The sequence below is a fragment of the Oncorhynchus nerka genome, linkage group LG27, assembly GCF_034236695.1.
Source record: "Oncorhynchus nerka isolate Pitt River linkage group LG27, Oner_Uvic_2.0, whole genome shotgun sequence".
In the NCBI taxonomy this organism is placed as follows: Eukaryota; Metazoa; Chordata; class Actinopteri; order Salmoniformes; family Salmonidae; genus Oncorhynchus; species Oncorhynchus nerka.
This window is the reverse complement of record NC_088422.1, coordinates 109,391,857-109,410,805: the sequence shown is the minus strand read 5'-3', so window position 1 is coordinate 109,410,805 and position 18,949 is coordinate 109,391,857. Positions and strand designations below refer to the sequence as shown.

Genomic DNA, 18,949 nt, shown 5'->3' with positions numbered 1-18,949 from the left:
CTAACCCTTATATCTGTACAAGGTGATTGGCTGCAGGGGATAAGGACAGCCCCTAACCCTTATATCTGTACAAGGTGATTGGCTGCAGGGGATAAGGACAGCCCCTAACCCTTATATCTGTACAAGGTGATTGGCTGCAGGGGATAAGGACAGCCCCTAACCCTTATATCTGTACAAGGTGATTGGCTGCAGCCCCTAACCCTTATATCTGTACAAGGTGATTGGCTGCAGGGGATAAGGACAGCCCCTAACCCTTATATCTGTACAAGGTGATTGGCTGCAGAGGGGATAAGGACAGCCCCTGAACCCTTATATCTGTACAAGGTGATTGGCTGCAGAGGATAAGGACAGCCCCTAACCCTTATATCTGTACAAGGTGATTGGCTGCAGGTGATTGGCTGCAGGGGATAAGGACAGCCCTAACCCTATATCTGTACAAGGTGATTGGCTGCAGAGGATAAGGACAGCCCCTAACCCTTATATCTGTACAAGGTGATTGGCTGCAGGGGATGGCTGTACAAGGTGATTGGCTGCAGAGGATAAGACAGCCCCTAACCCTTATATCTGTACAGCCTGCAGAGGATAAGGACAAACCCTTATATCTGTACAAGGTGATCTGTAAGGACAGCCCCTAATATCTGTACCTGATTGGCTGCAGAGGATAAGGACAGCCCCTAACCCTTATATCTGTACAAGGTGATTGGCTGCAGGGGATAAGGACAGCCCCTAACCCTTATATCTGTACAAGGTGATTGGCTGCAGAGGATAAGGACAGCCCCTAACCCTTATATCTGTACAAGGTGATTGGCTGCAGAGGATGGGACAGCCCCTAACCCTTATATCTGTACAAGGTGTTTATGATTGGCTGCAGTCTAAGGACAGCCCCCTAACCCTTATATCTGTACAAGGTGATTGGCTGCAGAGGGATAAGGACAGCTAACCCTTATATCTGTACTGATTGGCTGCAGAGGATAAGGACAGCCCCTAACCCTTATATCTGTACAAGGTGATTGGCTGCAGAGGATAAGGACAGCCCCTCCCTTATATCTGTACAAGGTGATTGGCTGCAGAGGATAAGGACAGCCCCTAACCCTTATATCTGTACAAGGTGATTGGCTGCAGAGGGATAAGGACAGCCCCTAACCCTTATATCTGTACAAGGTGATTGGCTGCAGACCTGGATATGGCCCCTGTCAACCCTTATGATTGGCTGTACAAGGTGATTGGCTGCAGAACCTGGATAAGGACAGCCCCTAACCCTTATATCTGTACAAGGTGATTGGCTGCAGAGGATAAGGACAGCCCCTAACCCTTATATCTGTACAAGGTGATTGGCTGCTATAAGGACAGCCCTAACCCTTATATCTGTACAAGGTGATTGGCTGCAGAGGATAAGGACAGCCCCTAACCCTTATATCTGTACAAGGTGATTGGCTGCAGAGGATAAGGACAGCCCCTAACCCTGTATATCTGTACAACAAGGTGATTGGCCTGCAGAGGATAACCTGTCAGCCCCTAACCCTTATATCTGTCAAGGTGATTGGCTGCAGAGGATAAGGACAGCCCCTAACCCTGTATATCTGTACAAGGTGATTGGCTGCAGAGGATAAGGACAGCCCCTAACCCTGTATATCTGTACAAGGTGATTGGCTGCAGGGGATAAGGGACAGCCCCTAACCCTTATATCTGTACAAGGTGATTGGCTGCAGAGGATAAGGACAGCCCCTAACCCTTATATCTGTACAAGGTGATTGGCTGCAGAGGATAAGGACAGCCCTGTCTAACCCTTATATCTGTACAAGGTGATTGGCTGCAGGGGATAAGGACACATCTCCATCCCTTTCTTCAGCTTCTTTGTGGATGAATATAATTTCTTCAGCATTTCATTGCTTACTGACCTTTTTCTTAATTGGATAAATCTTTGTCTATTAATGTATTATAGCAGAATTTGGATTTGAGTCTCAGACAACCTGTCTGTCTGTCTAACCTGTCTGTCTGTCTGTCTGTCTGTCTGTCTAACCTGTCTGTCTGTCTGTCTAACCTGTCTGTCTGTCTAACCTGTCTGTCTGTCTGTCTGTCTGTCTAACCTGTCTGTCTGTCTGTCTGTCTGTCTGTCTGTCTGTCTGTCTAACCTGTCTGTCTGTCTAACCTGTCTGTCTGTCTGTCTGTCTGTCTAACCTGTCTGTCTGTTTATCTGTCTGTCTGTCTAACCTGTCTGGTCTGTCTGTCTGTCTGTCTAACCTGTCTGTCTGTCTGTCTAACCTGTCTGTCTGTCTAACCTGTCTGTCTGTCTAACCTGTCTGTCTGTCTGTCTAACCTGTCTGTCTGTCTGTCTAACCTGTCTGTCTGTCTGTCCTGTCTGTCTGTCTGTCTGTCTAACCTGTCTGTCTGTCTAACCTGTCTGTCTGTCTAACCTGTCTGTCTGTCTGTCTAACCTGTCTGTCTGTCTAACCTGTCTGTCTGTCTGTCTAACCTGTCTGTCTGTCTGTCTGTCTAACCTGTCTGTCTGTCTGTCTGTCTAACCTGTCTGTCTGTCTGTCTAACCTGTCTGTCTGTCTGTCTAACCTGTCTGTCTGTCTGTCTGTCTGTCTAACCTGTCTGTATGTTTATCTGTCTGTCTGTCTAACCTGTCTGTCTGTCTATGTCTGTCTGTCTAACCTGTCTGTATGTTTGTCTGTCTGTCTAACCTGTCTGTCTGTCTAACCTGTCTGTATGTTTGTCTGTCTGTCTAACCTGTCTGTCTAACCTGTCTGTCTGTCTAACCTGTCTGTCTGTCTAACCTCTAACCTGTCTGTCTGTCTAACCTGTCTGTCTGTCTAACCTGTCTGTATGTTTCTCTGTCTGTCTCTCTCTCTGTCTGTCTCTTTCTCTCTCTCTCTCTGTCCAGGTGTGGTCTGTCTAACCTGTCTGTATGTTTGTCTGTCTGTCTCTCTCTGTCTGTCTGTCTAACCTGTCTGTCTAACCTGTCTGTCTGTCTAACCTGTCTGTATGTTTGTCTGTCTCTCTGTCTGTCTGTCTGTCTGTCTGTCTCTCTGTCTGTTCTCTCTCTCTCTCTGTCCAGGTGTGGTCTGTCTCTAACCTGTCTGTCTGTCTGTCTCTCTTTGTCTCTCTCCAGGTGTGGTCTGTCTAACCTGTCTGTCTGTCTCTCTCCTGGTGTGGTCTGCCAACCAGGTGTCTGACCGGTCTGTCTGCCCCAGCCTCTGTCTGTCTGTCTAACCTGGGAGATGTGTCTCTCCCTTTGCCTGCTGAGGTGAAAGCTATAGGCTCAGAGTCTGGAGCGTCTGTCTGTCTAGTGGGCCCCCTGGAGGAGTCTCCTCTCATGAGGGCCCTGCACAGCATGTCGGGCTGACAGCCAATCAGAGGTGAGGAGAGACACGGATGTTTATCTGCTACACACACAGATCCTCTTGGGTCTTCTGATATTTCAGGACATGAGGTGTCCTTTCTGTCTGTCTAATTCATCCCACCTGTCTCTGTCTGTAGAGACATGTTTGTCTGTGTCCTTCAATTCATCCCACCATAGAGACATGTCTGTCTGTCTAGGTGTCCTTTAATTCATCCCACCATAGAGACATGAAGTGTCCTTTAATTCATCCTAGAGACATGAGGTGTCCTTTAATCTCAGAGACATGAGTCTGTGTCCTTTAATTCATCCCACCATAGAGACATGAACCTGTGTCCTTTAATTCATCCCACCATAGAGACATGAAGTGTCCTTCTAATTCATCCTTTCTCTCTCTCTCTTCACCAGTCTAACCTGTCTGTATGAATTCATCCCTGTCTGTCTAACCTGAACCTGTCTGTCTGTCTCTCTGGGTGTCCTTTAATTCATCCCACCATAGAGTCTGTACAATTCATGTCTCTGGGAGGTGTCCCACCATAGAGACATGAGGTGTCCTTTAATTCATCACACCATAGAGACATGAGGTGTCCTTTAATTCATCCCACCATAGAGACATGAGGTGTCCTTTAATTCATCCCACCATAGAGACATGAGGTGTCCTTTAATTCATCCCACCATAGAGACATGAAGTGTCCTTTAATTCATCCCACCATAGAGACATGAAGTGTCCTTTAATTCATCCCACCATAGAGACATGAAGTGTCCTTTAATTCATCCCACCATAGAGACATGAAGTGTCCTTTAATTCATCCCACCATAGAGACATGAAGTGTCCTTTAATTCATCCCACCATAGAGACATGAAGTGTCCTTTAATTCATCCCACCATAGAGACATGAGGTGTCCTTTAATTAATCATCCCAACATAGAGACATGAGGTGTCCTTTAATTCATCCCACCATAGAGACATGAAGTGTCCTTTAATTCATCCCACCATAGAGACATGAAGTGTCCTTCAATTCATCACACCATAGAGACATGAAGTGTCCTTTAATTCATCACACCATAGAGACATGAAGTGTCCTTTAATTCATCACACCATAGAGACATGAAGTGTCCTTTAATTCATCCCACCATAGAGACATGAAGTGTCCTTTAATTCATCCCACCATAGAGACATGAAGTGTCCTTTAATTCATCCCACCATAGAGACATGAGGTGTCCTTTAATTCATCCCACCATAGAGACATGAAGTGTCCTTTAATTCATCACACCATACAGATAGGAGAATAATAATAGGGGTCTTAGCACCGAGCCTGGGGGAACGCCAAATTCAGCTACGGAACATTTGAAGCATTCTAATATGACATTGAGCAGATTCCATCCTGATGGGGCTGAATGTGAAGACAATGAAGAGTTCATCAGCTCTTTGGATATTATAAAATATGGTCTCTGCCCCAAATGGCTCCCTATTTCCTATATAGTGGACTGCTTTTTAGAGAATAGGGTGCCATTTGGGGGGAGACACATAAGTACTTTCACACTCAGAAATGATACATTACACACTGAAATTATACTCACATCGGATACGGAATTGGATACATGGAGCATGATCACACGGCCGTCCGGAACAGCTTGTGCTCTCATGCATGATTCAGTGTTGCCTCAAAGCGAGCACAGAAGGCATTTAGTTAGTTTGGTAGTTTTGCGTCACTGGGCAGCTCTTGGCTGGATTTCCCTTTGTAATCCATGATAGTTTGTAAGCCCTGCCACATCCAACAAGCATCAATGCCGGTGTAGTAGGATTCCATCTTAGTCCAGTATTGACACTTTGCTGGATTGATGGTTCGTCGGAGGGCATAGCGGGATTTCTTACAAGTGTCCAGATTTGTGTCCTGCTCCTTTTAAAGCGTCAGCTCTAGCCTTTACCTCAGTGTGGATGTTGCTTTGTTAGGGTTAGGGTTAGGGTCTAGCCTTTAGCTCAGTGTGGATGTTGCTTTGTTAGGGTTAGGGTTAGGGTCTAGCCTTTAGCTCAGTGTGGATGTTGCTTTGTTAGGGTTAGGGTTAGGGTCTAGCCTTTAGCTCAGTGTGGATGTTGCTTTGTTAGGGTTAGGGTTAGGGTCTAGCCTTTAGCTCAGTGTGGATGTTGCTTTGTTAGGGTTAGGGTCTAGCCTTTAGCTCAGTGTGGATGTTGCTTTGTTAGGGTTAGGGTCTAGCCTTTAGCTCAGTGTGGATGTTGCTTTGTTAGGGTTAGGGTCTAGCCTTTAGCTCAGTGTGGATGTTGCTTTGTTAGGGTTAGGGTTAGGGTCTAGCCTTTAGCTCAGTGTGGATGTTGCTTTGTTAGGGTTAGGGTTAGGGTCTAGCCTTTAGCTCAGTGTGGATGTTCCTTTGTTAGGGTTAGGGTCTAGCCTTTAGCTCAGTGTGGATGTTGCTTTGTTAGGGTTAGGGTCTAGCCTTTAGCTCAGTGTGGATGTTGCTTTGTTAGGGTTAGGGTCTAGCCTTTAGCTCAGTGTGGATGTTGCTTTGTTAGGGTTAGGGTCTAGCCTTTAGCTCAGTGTGGATGTTGCTTTGTTAGGGTTAGGGTCTAGCCTTTAGCTCAGTGTGGATGTTGCTTTGTTAGGGTTAGGGTCTAGCCTTTAGCTCAGTGTGGATGTTGCTTTGTTAGGGTTAGGGTCTAGCCTTTAGCTCAGTGTGGATGTTGCTTTGTTAGGGTTAGGGTCTAGCCTTTAGCTCAGTGTGGATGTTGCTTTGTTAGGGTTAGGGTCTAGCCTTTAGCTCAGTGTGGATGTTGCTTTGTTAGGGTTAGGGTCTAGCCTTTAGCTCAGTGTGGATGTTGCTTTGTTAGGGTTAGAGTCTAGCCTTTAGCTCAGTGTGGATGTTGCTTTGTTAGGGTTAGGGTTAGGGTCTAGCCTTTAGCTCAGTGTGGATGTTGCTTTGTTAGGGTTAGGGTTAGGGTCTAGCCTTTAGCTCAGTGTGGATGTTGCTTTGTAATCCATGGCTTCTTGTTATCCCCTCCGGCGCCATTCTTTCATATCACTGCAACCCCAGGCATCCAGCTACTGCTGTGGTCTGTCACTAACATTTACATTTACATTTAAGTCATTTAGCAGACGCTCTTATCCAGAGCGACTTACAAATTGGTGCTTTCACCTTATGACATCCAGTGGAACAGCCACTTTACAATAGTGCATCTAGGTCTTTTAAGGGGGGGAAGGATTACTTTATCCTATCCTAGGTATTCCTTAAAGAGGTGGGGTTTCAGGTGTCTCCGGAAGGTGGTGATTGACTCCGCTGTCCTGGCGTCGTGAGGGAGTTTGTTCCACCATTGGGGGGCCAGAGCAGCGAACAGTTTTGACTGGGCTGAGCGGGAACTGTACTTCCTCAGTGGTAGGGAGGCGAGCAGGCCAGAGGTGGATGAACGCAGTGCCCTTGTTTGGGTGTAGGGCCTGATCAGAGCCTGGAGGTACTGAGGTGCCGTTCCCCTCACAGCTCCGTAGGCAAGCACCATGGTCTTGTAGCGGATGCGAGCTTCAACTGGAAGCCAGTGGAGAGAGCGGAGGAGCGGGGTGACGTGAGAGAACTTGGGAAGGTTGAACACCAGACGGGCTGCGGCGTTCTGGATGAGTTGTAGGGGTTTAATGGCACAGGCAGGGAGCCCAGCCAACAGCGAGTTGCAGTAATCCAGACGGGAGATGACAAGTGCCTGGATTAGGACCTGCGCCGCTTCCTGTGTGAGGCAGGGTCGTACTCTGCGGATGTTGTAGAGCATGAACCTACAGGAACGGGCCACAGCCTTGATGTTATTTGAGAACGACAGGGTGTTGTCCAGGATCACGCCAAGGTTCTTAGCGCTCTGGGAGGAGGACACAATGTAGTTGTCAACCGTGATGGCGAGATCATGGAACGGGCAGTCCTTCCCCGGGAGGAAGAGCAGCTCCGTCTTGCCGAGGTTCAGCTTGAGGTGATGATCCGTCATCCACACTGATATGTCTGCCAGACATGCAGAGATGCGATTCGCCACCTGGTCGTCAGAAGGGGGAAAGGAGAAGATTAGGTTGAGGAGGTAGAATCAGGAGATAGGTTGGAGAAGGTTTGAGCAGAGGGAAGAGATGATAGGATGGAAGAGGAGAGAGTAGCGGGGGAGAGAGAGCGAAGGTTGGGACGGCGCGATACCATCCGAGTAGGGGCAGTGTGGGAAGTGTTGGATGAGAGCGAGAGGGAAAAGGATACAAGGTAGTGGTCGGAGACTTGGAGGGGAGTTGCAATGAGGTTAGTGGAGGAACAGCATCTAGTAAAGATGAGGTCGAGCGTATTGCCTGCCTTGTGAGTAGGGGGAAGGTGAGAGGGTGAGGTCAAAAGAGGAGAGGAGTGGAAAGAAGGAGGCAGAGAGGAATGAGTCAAAGGTAGACGTGGGGAGGTTAAAGTCGCCCAGAACTGTGAGAGGTGAGCCGTCCTCAGGAAAGGAGCTTATCAAGGCATCAAGCTCATTGATGAACTCTCCGAGGGAACCTGGAGGGCGATAAATGATAAGGATGTTAAGCTTGAAAGGGCTGGTAACTGTGACAGCATGGAATTCAAAGGAGGCGATAGACAGATGGGTAAGGGGAGAAAGAGAGAATGACCACTTGGGAGAGATGAGGATCCCGGTGCCACCACCCCGCTGACCAGAAGCTCTCGGGGTGTGCGAGAGCACGTGGGCGGACGAAGAGAGAGCAGTAGGAGTAGCGGTGTTGTCTGTGGTGATCCATGTTTCCGTCAGAGCCAAGAAGTCGAGGGACTGGAGGGAGGCATAGGCTGAGATGAACTCTGCCTTGTTGGCCGCAGATCGGCAGTTCCAGAGGCTACCGGAGACCTGGAACTCCACGTGGGTCGTGCGCGCTGGGACCACCAGATTAGGTGGCCGCGGCCATGCGGTGTGGAGCGTTTGTATGGTCTGTGCAGAGAGGAGAGAACAGGGATAGACAGACACATAGTTGACAGGCTAGAGAAGAGGCTACGCTAATGCAGAGGAGATTGGAATGACAAGTGGACTACACGTCTCGAATGTTCAGAAAGTTAAGCTTACGTAGCAAGAATCTAATTGACTAAAATGATTAAAATGATACAGTACTGCTGAGGTAGGCTAGCTGCGTTGTTGACACTACCTAATCAAGTCGTTCCGTTGAGTGTGAAGTTTCTACAATGCTGCTTTTCGGGGCTAGCTGGCTAGCTAGCAGTGTTGGTTACGTTACGTTGCGTTAGGAGAACGACAATAGCTGGCTAGCTAACCTAGAAAATCGCTCTAGACTACACAATTATCTTTGAAACAAAGACGGCTATGTAGCTAGCTATGTAGCTAGCTACGATCAAACAAATCACACCGTTGGGACTGTAATGAAATGAAATGAAAATGTGATACTACCTGTGGAGCGAAGCGGAATGCGACCGGAATGCGAAAGTTCTTTTCAGTAGACGTTGGCTGGCTATTGGCTAGCTAGGAGTGTCTCCTACGTTAAGGACGACAAAATAGCTGGCTAGCTAACCTCGGTGAATTAAGATAATCACTCTAAGACTACACACTCTAAACTACACAATTATCTTGGATACGAAGACAGCAAAGACAACTATGTAGCTAGCTAATACTACACTAATCAAGTCGTTCAGTTGAGTGTGATAGTTACTACAGTGCTACGGTAGCCGGTGAACGTGTTGGGCAGATAGGAGGACGACGAAATACGATAATTACGCAATTATCTTTGATACAACGACGACTATGTAGCTAGCTAAGAAGAAATTGCTAAGATTAGACAAATCAGACCGTTGTACTATAATGAAATGTAATGAGATGTAATGAAAAAGTTATACAACCTGCAGACCGAAGCGCGGATGCGACCGGCTCGCTCCAACCCGGAAGCAGAAAGAGACTAACCCCCAGGCATCCTGCTGTGGTCTGTCACTAACCCCCAGGCATCCAGCTACTGCTGTGGTCTGTCACTAACCCCCAGGCATCCTGCTGTGATCTGTCACTAACCCCCAGGCATCCTGCTGTGGTCTGTCACTAACCCCCAGGCATCCTGCTGTGGTCTGTCACTAACCCCCAGGCATCCTGCTGTGGTCTGTCACTAACCCCCAGGCATCCTGCTGTGGTCTGTCACTAACCCCCAGGCATCCTGCTGTGGTCTGTCACTAACCCCCAGGCATCCTGCTGTGGTCTGTCACTAACCCCCAGGCATCCTGCTGTGGTCTGTCACTAACCTCCAGGCATCCTGCTGTGGTCTGTCACTAACCTCCAGGCATCCTGCTGTGGTCTGTCACTAACCCCCAGGCATCCTGCTGTGGTCTGTCACTAACCCCCAGGCATCCTGCTGTGGTCTGTCACTAACCCCCAGGCATCCTGCTGTGGTCTGTCACTAACCCCCAGGCATCCTGCTGTGGTCTGTCACTAACCCCCAGGCATCCTGCTGTGGTCTGTCACTAACCCCCAGGCATCCTGCTGTGGTCTGTCACTAACCCCCAGGCATCCTGCTACTGCTGTGGTCTGTCACTAACCCCCAGGCATCCTGCTACTGCTGTGGTCTGTCACTAACCCCCAGGCATCCTGCAGTGGTCTGTCACTAACCCCCAGGCATCCTGCTACTGCTGTGGTCTGTCACTAACCCCCGGGCATCCTGCTGTGGTCTGTCACTAACCCCCAGGCATCCTGCTGTGGTCTGTCACTCTGGCATCAGTGGTCTGTCACTACCCCCAGGCATCCTGCTACTGCTGTGGTCTGTCACTAACCCCCAGGCATCCTGCTGTGGTCTGTCACTAACCCCCAGGCATCCTGCTGTGGTCTGTCACTAACCCCCAGGCATCCTGCTGTGGTCTGTCACTAACCCCAAGGCATCCTGCTACTGCTGTGGTCTGTCACTAACCCCCAGGCATCCTGCTGTGGTCTGTCACTAACCCCCAGGCATCCTGCTGTGGTCTGTCACTAACCCCCAGGCATCCTGCTGTGGTCTGTCACTAACCCCCAGGCATCCTGCTGTGGTCTGTCACTAACCCCCAGGCGTCCTGCTACTGCTGTGGTCTGTCACTTACCCCCAGGCATCCTGCTGTGGTCTGTCACTTACCCCCAGGCATCCTGCTGTGGTCTGTCACTAACCCCCAGGCATCCTGCTGTGGTCTGTCACTAACCCCCAGGCATCCTGCTGTGGTCTGTCACTAACCCCCAGGCATCCTGCTACTGCTGTGGTCTGTCACTAACCCCCAGGCATCCTGCTGTGGTCTGTCAATAACCCCCAGGCATCCTGCTACTGCTGTGGTCTGTCACTAACCCCCAGGCATCCTGCTGTGGTCTGTCACTAACCCCCAGGCATCCTGCTGTGGTCTGACTGTAACCCCCAGGCATCCTGCTACTGCTGTGGTCTGTCACTAACCCCCAGGCATCCTGCTGTGATCTGTCACTAACCCCCAGGCATCCTGCTGTGGTCTGTCACTAACCCCCAGGCGTCCTGCTACTGCTGTGGTCTGTCACTTACCCCCAGGCATCCTGCTGTGGTCTGTCACTTACCCCCAGGCATCCTGCTGTGGTCTGTCACTAACCCCCAGGCATCCTGCTGTGGTCTGTCACTAACCCCCAGGCATCCTGCTGTGGTCTGTCACTAACCCCCAGGCATCCTGCTGTGGTCTGTCACTAACCCCCAGGCATCCTGCTACTGCTGTGGTCTGTCACTAACCCCCAGGCATCCTGCTGTGGTCTGTCACTAACCCCCAGGCATCCTGCTGTGGTCTGACTGTAACCCCCAGGCATCCTGCTACTGCTGTGGTCTGTCACTAACCCCCAGGCATCCTGCTGTGATCTGTCACTAACCCCCAGGCATCCTGCTGTGGTCTGTCACTAACCCCCAGGCATCCTGCTACTGCTGTGGTCTGTCACTAACCCCCAGGCATCCTGCTGTGGTCTGTCACTAACCCCCAGGCATCCTGCTGTGGTCTGTCACTAACCCCCAGGCATCCTGCTGTGATCTGTCACTAACCCCCAGGCATCCTGCTGTGATCTGTCACTAACCCCCAGGCATCCTGCTGTGGTCTGTCACTAACCCCCAGGCATCCTGCTGTGGTCTGTCACTAACCCCAGGCATCCTGCTGTGGTCTGTCACTAACCCCCAGGCATCCTGCTACTGCTGTGGTCTGTCACTAACCCCCAGGCATCCTGCTGTGGTCTGTCACTAACCCCCAGGCATCCTGCTACTGCTGTGGTCTGACTGTAACCCCCAGGCATCCTGCTACTGCTGTGGTCTGTCACTAACCCCCAGGCATCCTGCTGTGGTCTGTCACTAACCCCCAGGCATCCTGCTGTGTTCTGACTGTAACCCCCAGGCATCCTGCTACTGCTGTGGTCTGTCACTAACCCCCAGGCATCCTGCTGTGGTCTGTCACTAACCCCCAGGCGTCCTGCTACTGCTGTGGTCTGTCACTTACCCCCAGGCATCCTGCTGTGGTCTGTCACTTACCCCCAGGCATCCTGCTGTGGTCTGTCACTAACCCCCAGGCATCCTGCTGTGGTCTGTCACTAACCCCCAGGCATCCTGCTGTGGTCTGTCACTAACCCCCAGGCATCCTGCTTCTGCTGTGGTCTGTCACTAACCCCCAGGCATCCTGCTGTGGTCTGTCACTAACCCCCAGGCATCCTGCTGTGGTCTGACTGTAACCCCCAGGCATCCTGCTACTGCTGTGGTCTGTCACTAACCCCCAGGCATCCTGCTGTGATCTGTCACTAACCCCCAGGCATCCTGCTGTGGTCTGTCACTAACCCCCAGGCATCCTGCTACTGCTGTGGTCTGTCACTAACCCCCAGGCATCCTGCTGTGGTCTGTCACTAACCCCCAGGCATCCTGCTGTGATCTGTCACTAACCCCCAGGCATCCTGCTGTGATCTGTCACTAACCCCCAGGCATCCTGCTGTGGTCTGTCACTAACCCCCAGGCATCCTGCTGTGGTCTGTCACTAACCCCAGGCATCCTGCTGTGGTCTGTCACTAACCCCCAGGCATCCTGCTACTGCTGTGGTCTGTCACTAACCCCCAGGCATCCTGCTGTGGTCTGTCACTAACCCCCAGGCATCCTGCTACTGCTGTGGTCTGACTGTAACCCCCAGGCATCCTGCTCCTGCTGTGGTCTGTCACTAACTCCCAGGCATCCTGCTGTGGTCTGTCACTAACTCCCAGGCATCCTGCTGTGGTCTGTCACTAACCCCCAGGCATCCTGCTGTGGTCTGTCACTAACCCCCAGGCATCCTGCTACTGCTGTGGTCTGTCACTAACCCCCAGGCATCCTGCTGTGGTCTGTCATTAACCCCCAGGCATCCTGCTACTGCTGTGGTCTGTCACTAACCCCCAGGCATCCTGCTGTGGTCTGTCACTAACCCCCAGGCATCCTTCTACTGCTGTGGTCTGACTGTAACCCCCAGGCATCCTGCTGTGGTCTGTCACTAACCCACAGGCATCCTGCTGTGGTCTGTCACTAACCCCCAGGCATCCTGCTGTGGTCTGTCACTAACCCCCAGGCATCCTGCTGTGGTCTGTCACTAACCCCCAGGCATCCTGCTGTGGTCTGTCACTAACCCCCAGGCATCCTGCTACTGCTGTGGTCTGTCACTAACCCCCAGGCATCCTGCTACTGCTGTGGTCTGTCACTAACCCCCAGGCATCCTGCTGTGGTCTGTCACTAACCCCCAGGCATCCTGCTGTGGTCTGTCACTAACCCCCAGGCATCCTGCTGTGGTCTGTCACTAACCCCCAGGCATCCTGCTGTGGTCTGTCACTAACCCCCAGGCATCCTGCTGTGGTCTGTCACTAACCCACAGGCATCCTGCTGTGATCTGTCACTAACCCCCAGGCATCCTGCTGTGATCTGTCACTAACCCCCAGACATCATGCTGTGATCTGTCACTAACCCCCAGGCATCCTGCTGTGGTCTGTCACTAACCCCAGGCATCCTGCTGTGGTCTGTCACTAACCCCCAGGCATCCTGCTACTGCTGTGGTCTGTCACTAACCCCCAGGCATCCTGCTGTGGTCTGTCACTAACCCCCAGGCATCCTGCTACTGCTGTGGTCTGACTGTAACCCCCAGGCATCCTGCTCCTGCTGTGGTCTGTCACTAACCCCCAGGCATCCTGATGTGGTCTGTCACTAACCCCCAGGCATCCTGCTGTGGTCTGTCACTAACCCCCAGGCATCCTGCTACTGCTGTGGTCTGTCACTAACCCCCAGGCATCCTGCTGTGGTCTGTCACTAACCCCCAGGCATCCTGCTGTGGTCTGTCACTATCCCCCAGGCATCCTGCTGTGGTCTGTCACTAACCCCCAGGCATCCTGCTGTGGTCTGTCACTAACCCCCAGGCATCCTGCTGTGGTCTGTCACTAACCCCCAGGCATCCTGCTGTGGTCTGTCACTAACCCCCAGGCATCCTGCTGTGGTCTGTCACTAACCCCCAGGCATCCTGCTGTGGTCTGTCACTAACCCCAGGCATCCTGCTGTGGTCTGTCACTAACCCCCAGGCATCCTGCTGTGGTCTGTCACTAACCCCCAGGCATCCTGCTACTGCTGTGGTCTGTCACTAACCCCCAGGCATCCTGCTACTGCTGTGGTCTTTCACTAACCCCCAGGCATCCTGCTGTGGTATGTCACTAACCCCCAGGCATCCTGCTGTGGTCTGTCACTAACCCCCAGGCATCCTGCTACTGCTGTGTCTGTCACTAACCCCCAGGCATCCTGCTACTGCTGTGGTCTGTCACTAACCCCAGGCATCCTGCTGTGGGTCTGTCACTACCCCCAGGCATCCTGCTGTGGTCTTTCACTAACCCCCAGGCATCCTGCTGTGGTCTGTCACTAACCCCCAGGCATCCTGCTATGGTCTGTCACTAACCCCCAGGCATCCTGCTGTGGTCTGTCACTAACCCCAGGCATACTGCTGTGGTCTGTCACTAACCCCCAGGCATCCTGCTGTGGTCTGTCACTAACCCCCAGGCATCCTGCTACTGCTGTGGTCTGTCACTAACCCCCAGGCATCCTGCTGTGGTCTGTCACTAACCCCCAGGCATCCTGCTGTGGTCCTTCACTAACCCCCAGGCATCCTGCTGTGGTCTGTCACTAACCCCCAGGCATCCTGCTGTGGTCTGTCACTAACCCCCAGGCATCCTGCTGTGGTCTGTCACTAACCCCCAGGCATCCTGCTGTGGTCTGTCACTAACCCCCAGGCATCCTGCTGTGGTCTGTCACTAACCCCCAGGCATCCTGCTGTGGTATGTCACTAACCCCCAGGCATCCTGCTGTGGTCTGTCACTAACCCCCAGGCATCCTGCTCCTGCTGTGGTCTGTCACTAACCCCCAGGCATCCTGCTGTGGTCTATCACTAACCCCCAGGCATCCTGCTGTGGTCTGTCACTAACCCCCAGGCATCCTGCTACTGCTGTGGTCTGTCACTAACCCCCAGGCATCCTGCTACTGCTGTGGTCTGTCACTAACCCCCAGGCATCCTGCTGTGGTCTGTCACTAACCCCCAGGCATCCTGCTGTGGTCTGTCACTAACCCCCAGGCATCCTGCTGTGGTCTGTCACTAACCCCCAGGCATCCTGCTGTGGTCTGTCACTAACCCCCAGGCATCCTGCTGTGGTCTGTCACTAACCCACAGGCATCCTGCTGTGGTCTGTCACTAACCCACAGGCATCCTGCTGTGATCTGTCACTAACCCCCAGACATCATGCTGTGATCTGTCACTAACCCCCAGGCATCCTGCTGTGGTCTGTCACTAACCCCAGGCATCCTGCTGTGGTCTGTCACTAACCCCCAGGCATCCTGCTACTGCTGTGGTCTGTCACTAACCCCCAGGCATCCTGCTGTGGTCTGTCACTAACCCCCAGGCATCCTGCTACTGCTGTGGTCTGACTGTAACCCCCAGGCATCCTGCTCCTGCTGTGGTCTGTCACTAACCCCCAGGCATCCTGATGTGGTCTGTCACTAACCCCCAGGCATCCTGCTGTGGTCTGTCACTAACCCCCAGGCATCCTGCTACTGCTGTGGTCTGTCACTAACCCCCAGGCATCCTGCTGTGGTCTGTCACTAACCCCCAGGCATCCTGCTGTGGTCTGTCACTAACCCCAGGCATCCTGCTGTGGTCTGTCACTAACCCCAGGCATCCTGCTGTGGTCTGTCACTAACCCCCAGGCATCCTGCTGTGGTCTGTCACTAACCCCCAGGCATCCTGCTGTGGTCTGTCACTAACCCCCAGGCATCCTGCTGTGGTCTGTCACTAACCCCCAGGCATCCTGCTGTGGTCTGTCACTAACCCCCAGGCATCCTGCTGTGGTCTGTCACTAACCCCCAGGCATCCTGCTGTGGTCTGTCACTAACCCCCAGGCATCCTGCTACTGCTGTGGTCTTTCACTAACCCCCAGGCATCCTGCTACTGCTGTGGTCTTTCACTAACCCCCAGGCATCCTGCTGTGGTATGTCACTAACCCCCAGGCATCCTGCTGTGGTCTGTCACTAACCCCCAGGCATCCTGCTACTGCTGTGGTCTGTCACTAACCCCCAGGCATCCTGTTACTGCTGTGGTCTGTCACTAACCCCCAGGCATCCTGCTGTGGTCTGTCAATTACCCCCAGGCATCCTGCTGTGGTCTTTCACTAACCCCCAGGCATCCTGCTGTGGTCTGTCACTAACCCCCAGGCATCCTGCTATGGTCTGTCACTAACCCCCAGGCATCCTGCTGTGGTCTGTCACTAACCCCAGGCATACTGCTGTGGTCTGTCACTAACCCCCAGGCATCCTGCTGTGGTCTGTCACTAACCCCCAGGCATCCTGCTGTGGTCCTTCACTAACCCCCAGGCATCCTGCTGTGGTCTGTCACTAACCCCCAGGCATCCTGCTGTGGTCTGTCACTAACCCCCAGGCATCCTGCTGTGGTCTGTCACTAACCCCCAGGCATCCTGCTGTGGTCTGTCACTAACCCCCAGGCATCCTGCTGTGGTCTGTCACTAACCCCCAGGCATCCTGCTGTGGTCTGTCACTAACCCCCAGGCATCCTGCTGTGATCTGTCACTAACCCCCAGGCATCCTGCTGTGGTCTATCACTAACCCCCAGGCATCCTGCTGTGGTCTGTCACTAACCCCCAGGCATCCTGCTACTGCTGTGGTCTGTCACTAACCCCCAGGCATCCTGCTACTGCTGTGGTCTTTCACTAACCCCCAGGCATCCTGCTGTGGTATGTCACTAACCCCCAGGCATCCTGCTGTGGTCTGTCACTAACCCCCAGGCATCCTGCTATGGTCTGTCACTAACCCCCAGGCATCCTGCTGTGGTCTGTCACTAACCCCCAGGCATCCTGCTACTGCTGTGGTCTGTCACTAACCCCCAGGCATCCTGCTACTGGTCTTTCACTAACCCCCAGGCATCCTGCTGTGGTCTGTCACTAACCCCCAGGCATCCTGCTGTGGTCTGTCACTAACCCCCAGGCATCCTGCTATGGTCTCACTAACCCCCAGGCATCCTGCTGTCTGTCACTAACCCCCAGGCATCCTGCTACTGCTGTGGTCTGTCACTAACCCCCAGGCATCCTGCTGTGGTCTGTCACTAACCCCCAGGCATCCTGCTGTGGTCCTTCACTAACCCCCAGGCATCCTGCTGTGGTCTGTCACTAACCCCCAGGCATCCTGCTGTGGTCTGTCACTAACCCCCAGGCATCCTGCTGTGGTCTGTCACTAACCCCCAGGCATCCTGCTGTGGTCTGTCACTAACCCCCAGGCATCCTGCTGTGGTCTGTCACTCACTAACCCCCAGGCATCCTGCTGTGGTCTGTCACTAACCCCCAGGCATCCTGCTGTGGTCTGTCACTAACCCCCAGGCATCCTGCTGTGGTCTGTCACTAACCCCAGGCATCCTGCTGTGGTCTGCATCCCCCAGGCATCCTGCTGGTCTATCACTAACCCCCAGGCATCCTGCTGTGGTCTGTCACTAACCCCCAGGCATCCTGCTACTGCTGTGGTCTGTCACTAACCCCCAGGCATCCTGCTACTGCTGTGGTCTGTCACTAACCCCCAGGCATCCTGCTACTGCTGTGGTCTTTCACTAACCCCCAGGCATCCTGCTGTGGTATGTCACTAACCCCCAGGCATCCTGCTGTGGTCTGTCACTAACCCCCAGGCATCCTGCTGTGGTCTGTCACTAACCCCCAGGCATCCTGCTGTGGTCTGTCACTAACCCCCAGGCATCCTGCTACTGCTGTGGTCTGTCACTAACCCCCAGGCATCCTGCTGTGGTCTGTCACTAACCCCCAGGCATCCTGCTGTGGTCCTTCACCAACCCCCAGGCATCCTGCTGTGGTCTGTCACTAACCCCCAGGCATCCTGCTGTGGTCTGTCACTAACCCCCAGGCATCCTGCTGTGGTCTGTCACTAACCCCCAGGCATCCTGCTGTGGTCTGTCACTAACCCCCAGGCATCCTGCTGTGGTCTGTCACTAACCCCCAGGCATCCTGCTGTGGTCTGTCACTAACCCCCAGGCATCCTGCTGTGGTCCTTCACCAACCCCCAGGCATCCTGCTGTGGTCTGTCACTAACCCCCAGGCATCCTGCTGTGGTCTGTCACTAACCCCAGGCATCCTGCTGTGGTCTGTCACTAACCCCCAGGCATCCTGCTGTGGTCTGTCACTAACCCCCAGGCATCCTGCTGTGGTCTGTCACTAACCCCCAGGCATCCTGCTGTGGTCTGTCACTAACCCCAGGCATCCTGCTGTGGTCTGTCACTAACCCCCAGGCATCCTGCTGTGGTCTGTCACTAACCCCCAGGCATCCTGCTGTGGTCTGTCACTAACCCCCAGGCATCCTGCTGTGGTCTATCACTAACCCCCAGGCATCCTGCTGTGGTCTGTCACTAACCCCCAGGCATCCTGCTACTGCTGTGGTCTGTCACTAAACCCCAGGCATCCTGCTACTGCTGTGGTCTGTCACTAACCCCCAGGCATCCTGCTGTGGTCTGTCACTAACCCCCAGGCATCCTGCTGTGGTATGTCACTAACCCCCAGGCATCCTGCTGTGGTCTGTCACTAACCCCCAGGCATCCTGCTACTGCTGTGGTCTGTCACTAACCCCCAGGCATCCTGCTGTGATCTGTCACTAACCCCCAGGCATCCTGCTGTGGTCTGTCACTAACCCCCAGGCATCCTGCTGTGGTCTGTCACTAACCCCCAGGCATCCTGCTGTGGTCTGTCACTAACCCCCAGGCATCCTGCTGTGGTCTGTCACTAACCCCCAGGCATCCTGCTGTGGTCTGTCACTAACCCCAGGCATCCTGCTGTGGTCTGTCACTAACCCCCAGGCATCCTGCTGTGGTCTGTCACTAACCCCCAGGCATCCTGCTACTGCTGTGGTCTGTCACTAACCCCCAGGCATCCTGCTGTGGTCTGTCACTAACCCCCAGGCATCCTGCTGTTAGTTATTAAATCTCCCTCTCTGTCCCAGGTGGTTAAAGAGAATGGTAGGACCCCTGGTCATAATGATGTGACATTAAATCTCCCTCTCTGTCCCAGGTGGTTAAAGAAAATGGTGGGACCCCTGGTCATAATGACATAGTGACATTAAATCTCCCT

At 53.0% G+C, this 18,949-nt stretch overlaps 1 pseudogene; it reads left to right on the top strand.

The window, feature by feature from the left end:
* Positions 1 to 18,949, top strand: part of LOC135565462 (leucine-rich repeat-containing protein 28-like) — a 64,668-nt pseudogene that overhangs the window by 25,374 nt on the left and 20,345 nt on the right.